Source organism: Heterodontus francisci, chromosome 34 (assembly GCF_036365525.1).
Source record: "Heterodontus francisci isolate sHetFra1 chromosome 34, sHetFra1.hap1, whole genome shotgun sequence".
NCBI classification, from domain to species: domain Eukaryota; kingdom Metazoa; phylum Chordata; class Chondrichthyes; order Heterodontiformes; family Heterodontidae; genus Heterodontus; species Heterodontus francisci.
In genome coordinates, this window is record NC_090404.1 from 7,739,327 (window position 1) to 7,745,196 (window position 5,870).

Below are 5,870 nucleotides of genomic sequence, written 5' to 3' on the forward strand. Positions count from 1 at the left end.
CGATAGCAACGCCGTTTGCAAGAGACTTCAAAGCAGGATATCAGTGAATTATCGTTTCAGGTTGTGCGGCCTGTGTCATCCTGGCAGTGATCAGTTTTTCCAGATTGACTCTGCCGGATAATGCCTGGGGTGTTGCTGCCATCTGGTGGAATAAATCAGAATTTCTCCCCAGCAATCTTTCCTTCAATCGGAGAACTTCTTTTGTCAGACATTCAAAAGGAGACACAACCGAAATGGCTGTGGCAATTAAATAGTTGCATTTAGTACAAAATAAAGAATATTTAACAATGTCAAATTGCTGAAAAAAATTTTTTAGGGGCATAGACACTGTTCTCTGTGGCTGGGATCGAGAGTCCCGAAGGCTCTGTTGCCTACCTGGTGCCAGGGTTCAGGATATCTCATCTGGGCTGCAGAGAAACTCGGAGTTGGAGGAGAAAGATCCAGTTGTCGTGATCCACGTAGGTACCAACGATATAGGGAAAACGATGTTAGAGGTTCTGCTGAGGGAATATGAGCAACTAGGAGCGAAATTAAAAAGCAGAACCAAAAAGGTAATAATCTCCGGATTACTACCTGAGCCACGAGCAAATTGGCAAAGGTCAATGAGATTAAAGAGGTAAATGCATGGCTCAAAGATTGGTGTGGGAGAAATGGATTTGAAATCGTGGACATTGGCACCAGTACTGGGGAGGGAGGGAGCTGTTCCGATGGGAAGGGCTCCACCTGAATAATGCTGGGATCAGAGTCCTGGCAAATCATATAACTAGGGGTGTAGATAGGGCTTTAAGCTAAATAGCGTGGGGGGAGGGGAGGGTTCAGTTACATGGAAAAACAGGAAGTTAAAGGAGAAGGTAGGAGTGCAGGTTAGTGGTGAAGCTGATTGTTACCAAACTGTAACAAGTATACTGGTTAAACCAGAAGAGAGAAATAATAAACAGGCGAATAAATCATCAGTGCTGAGGGACAGGTTAGGGGCTATAGCCCAAATAAGAGTTCTATATACAAATACACGGAGTGTAAGGAATAAACTAGATGAACTGCAGGTGCAAAATCAAATGGAAGATTATGATGTGGTGGCCATTGCGGAGACGTGGCTGCAGGATGGTCGGGATTGGAAACTAAACATATCTGGTTATAAAGTTTACAGGAGGGACAGAGAAAATGGCAGAGGGGGTGGAGTCGCCTTACTGATTAGAAATAATATCACCTCATTGGTGAGGGAGGATATAACGAGGGGAAAGCATCCAGTGGAGAGCTTATGGGTAGAATTGAGGAACAGAAAAGGATCTAAAACTGTAATGGATGTTGTATTTAGACCCCCTGGTGGCAGTTCTGAGGTGTTAGATTGTATAAATTCACAAATTAGGCAAGTGTGTAACAAAGGCAGAATAGTATTAATGGGGGATTTTAACTCACACATAGATTGGGAGAGGTGGAATGACCGAGTGAATCCCTCCCTACACTCGGAGCAGGTGAATGGCCTCTCCCCAGTGTGACCTAATGTCTCAGAAGGTGGGATGACCGAATATATTCCTTCCCACTCTCAGTGCAGGTGAAAGGCCTCTCTCCAGGGTGAGTACGTTGGTGTTGCAGCAACTCATTGTTACTTTCAAATCTCTTCTCACAGTCAGAATATTGAAAAGATCTCTTAGCAGTGTGAACATGTTGGTGTGTCAGAAGATTGGATGAGTGAGTGAATCCCTTCCCACACCCGAAGCAGGTGAACAGTCTCTCCCCAGTGTGACTGTGTCGATGAGTTTCCAGCTGGGATGGGTAATTGAATCCCTTCCCATAGTCTCCACATTTCCACGGTTTCTCCATGGTGAGGGTGTCCTTGTGTCTCTCCAGATTGGACAATCAGTTGAAGCCTCATCCACACTCAGAACACATGTACAGTTTCTCTGCGCTGTGAATGGTGTGATGTTTTTTCAGTCTGTGTAACTTGTTAAAGCTCTTTCCACGGTCAGTTCACTGGAACACTCTCTCTCGGGTGTGTGTGTGTCTCGGTGCTTTTCCAGTCACACTGATGTTTGAAATATTTTCCCACAGACAGAACAGACAAACATTTCTCCTTCCACATGCAAAGGCCGATGAATCGAGTGACTGTGAGATCTTGATGAGATGTTTTGTTTGAGTTTCCCATCTGCAAATCCTCCCCTTCTAGACCCCTGTGAAAGGAAATTATATAGAATGGCATAGAATACACAGTACACAAACAGGCCATTCAGTCCCACTAGTCTATACAGGTGTTTATTCACCTCATGTGTCTGCTCCCATTCCATCTCCCTCATTTCAGCCTTTCAGCAGACCCTTTTATTCCCTTTTCTCTCATATTTTCATCTAGTTTCCTTTTGAAAACATCTCAACTATTTGCTTCAACCACTTCCACATTCTACCCACTCTCTGAGTAAAGAAATCTCTCCTTATTTCCTTATTGGATATTTCAGTAACTGCATTCATGACCCCTGGATTTGGATTCACTCACAAGCGGAAGCATTCTCTCCACATCTAGTCTGTCCAACCCATTGATAATTTTAAAGAGCTCTATCATGTCACCGCTAAGTCTTCTGTTTTCGGAACAAAAAAGCTCCACCCTGTTCATGCTTTTCGGCTGCGTTTGCTGACAACGCAAATGACGACCCCGCTGCGTTGTCAGGAATCACTTTGTTTAAAAAGACACCGTCCCTGGGTGGGCTTGAACCACCAACCTTTCAGTTAACAGCCGAACGCGCTAGCCGATTGCGCCACAGAGACCGATAGCAGCACCGTTTGCAAGAGACTTCAAAGCAGGGTATCAGTGAATTATCGTTTCAGGTTGTGCGGCCTGTGTCATCCTGGCAGTGATCAGTTTTTCCAGATGGACTCTGCCGGATAATGCCTGGGGTGTTGCTGCCACCTGGTGGAATAAATCAGAATTTCTCCCCAGCAATCTTTCCTTCAATCGGAGAACTTCTTTTGTCAGACATTCAAAAGGAGACACAACCGAAATGGCTGTGGCAATTAAATAGTTGCATTTAGTACAAAATAAAGAATATTTAACAATGTCAAATTGCTAAAAAAAATTTTTTAGGGGCATAGACACTGTTCTCTGTGGCTGGGATCGAGAGTCCCGAAGGCTCTGTTGCCTACCTGGTGCCAGGGTTCAGGATATCTCATCTGGGCTGCAGAGAAACTCTGAGTTGGAGGAGAAAGATCCAGTTGTCGTGATCCACGTAGGTACCAACGATATAGGGAAAACGATGTTAAAGGTTCTGCTGAGGGAATATGAGCAACTAGGAGCTAAATTAAAAAGCAGAACCAAAAAGGTAATAATCTCCGGATTACTACCTGAGCCACGAGCAAATTGGCAAAGGTCAATGAGATTAAAGAGGTAAATGCGTGGCTCAAAGATTGGTGTGGGAGAAATGGATTTGAAATCGTGGACATTGGCACCAGTACTGGGGAGGGAGGGAGCTGTTCCGATGGGACGGGCTCCACCTGAATAATGCTGGGACCAGAGTCCTGGCAAATCATATAACTAGGGGTGTAGATAGGGCTTTAAACTAAATAGTGTGGGGGGAGGGGAGGGTTCAGTTACATGGAAAAACAGGAAGTTAAAGGAGAAGGTAGGAGTGCAGGTTGGTGGTGAAGCTGATTGTTACCAAACTGTAAGGCGTATACTGGTTAAACCAGAAGAGAGAAATAATAAACAGGCGAATAAAGCATCAGTGCTGAGGGACAGGTTAGGGGGTATAGCCCAAATAAGAGTTCTATATACAAATACACGGAGTGTAAGGAATAAACTAGATGAACTGCAGGTGCAAAATCAAATGGAAGATTATGATGTGGTGGCCATTGCGGAGACGTGGCTGCAGGATGGTCGGGATTGGAAACTAAACATATCTGGTTATAAAGTTTACAGGAGGGACAGGGAAAATGGCAGAGGGGGTGGAGTAGCCTTACTGATTAGAAATAATATCACCTCATTGGTGAGGGAGGATATAATGAGGGGAAAGCATCCAGTGGAGAGCTTATGGGTAGAATTGAGGAACAGAAAAGGATCTAAAACTGTAATGGATGTTGTATATAGACCCCCTGGTGGCAGTTCTGAGGTGTTAGATTGTATAAATTCACAAATTAGGCAAGTGTGTAACAAAGGCAGAATAGTATTAATGGGGGATTTTAACTCACACATAGATTGGGAGAGGTGGAATGACCGAGTGAATCCCTCCCTACACTCGGAGCAGGTGAATGGCCTCTCCCCAGTGTGACCTAGTGTCTCAGAAGGTGGGATGACCGAATATATTCCTTCCCACTCTCAGTGCAGGTGAAAGGCCTCTCTCCAGGGTGAGTACGTTGGTGTTGCAGCAACTCATTGTTACTTTCAAATCTCTTCTCACAGTCAGAACATTGAAAAGATCTCTTAGCAGTGTGAACATGTTGGTGTGTCAGAAGATTGGATGAGTGAGTGAATCCCTTCCCACACCCGAAGCAGTTGAACGGTCTCTCCCCAGTGTAACTGTGTCGATGAGTTTCCAGCTGGGATGGGTAATTGAATCCCTTCCCACAGTCTCCACATTTCCACGGTTTCTCCATGGTGAGGGTGTCCTTGTGTCTCTCCAGATTGGACAATCAGTTGAAGCCTCATCCACACTCAGAACACATGTACAGTTTCTCTGCGCTGTGAATGGTGTGATGTTTTTTCAGTCTGTGCAACTGGTTAAAGCTCTTTCCACGGTCAGTTCACTGGAACACTCTCTCTCGGGTGTGTGTGTGACTCGGTGCTTTTCCAGTCACACTGATGTTTGAAGTATTTTCCCACAGACAGAACTGACAAACATTTCTCCTTCCACATTCAAAGGCCGATGAATCGAGTGACTGTCAGATCTTGATGAGATATTTTGTTTGAGTTTCCCATCTGCAAATCCTCCCCTTCTAGACCCCTGTGAAAGGAAATTATATAGAATGGCATAGAATACACAGTACACAAACAGGCCATTCAGTCCCACTGGTCTGTACAGGTGTTCATTCACCTCATGTGTCTGCTCCCATTCCATCTCCCTCATATCAGCCTTTCAACAGACCCTTTTATTCCCTTTTCTCTCATATTTTCATCTAGTTTCCTTTTGAAAACATCTCAACTATTTGCTTCAACCACTTCCACATTCTACCCACTCTCTGAGTAAAGAAATCTCTCCTTATTTCCTTATTGGATTTTTCAGTAACTGTATTCATGACCCCTGGATTTGGATTCACTCACAAGCGGAAGCATTCTCTCCACATCTGGTCTGTCCAACCCATTGATAATTTTAAAGAGCTCTATCATGTCACCGCTAAGTCTTCTGTTTTCGGAACAAAACAGCTCCACCCTGTTCATGCTTTTCGGCTGCGTTTGCTGACAACGCAAATGACGACCCCGCTGCGTTGTCAGGAATCACTTTGTTTAAGAAGACACCGTCCCTGGGTGGGCTTGAACCACCAACCTTTCAATTAACAGCCGAACGCGCTACCCGATTGCGCCACAGAGACCGATAACGGCAGCGTTTGCAAGAGACTTCAAAGCAGGATATCAGTGAATTATCGTTTCAGGTTGTGCGGCCTGTGTCATCCTGGCAGTGATCAGTTTTTCCAGATGGACCCTGCCGGATAATTCCTGGGGTGTTGCTGCCATCTGGTGGAATAAATCAGAATTTCTCCCCAGCAATCTTTCCTTCAATCGGAGAACTTCTTTTGCAAGACATTCAAAAGGAGACACAACCGAAATGGCTGTGGCAATTAAATAGTTGCATTTAGTACAAAATAAAGAATATTTAACAATGTCAAATTGCTAAAAAAAAAATTTAGGGTCATAGACACTGTTCTCTGTGGCTGGGATCGAGAGTCCCGAAGGC

The 5,870-nt window shown here is 44.6% G+C and overlaps 2 non-coding genes across 2 annotated transcripts; both read right to left on the bottom strand.

Annotated features, from left to right (window-relative positions):
* Nucleotides 1-2,680: 2,680 nt before the first annotated feature.
* On the bottom strand, nucleotides 2,681-2,754 carry trnan-guu (transfer RNA asparagine (anticodon GUU)). The gene has a single exon. It is a non-coding gene; the product is annotated as a tRNA-Asn (tRNA).
* A 2,680-nt stretch (nucleotides 2,755-5,434) lies between these two features.
* trnan-guu (transfer RNA asparagine (anticodon GUU)) lies at nucleotides 5,435-5,508 on the bottom strand. Its single transcript has one exon. It is a non-coding gene; the product is annotated as a tRNA-Asn (tRNA).
* Nucleotides 5,509-5,870: the final 362 nt, after the last annotated feature.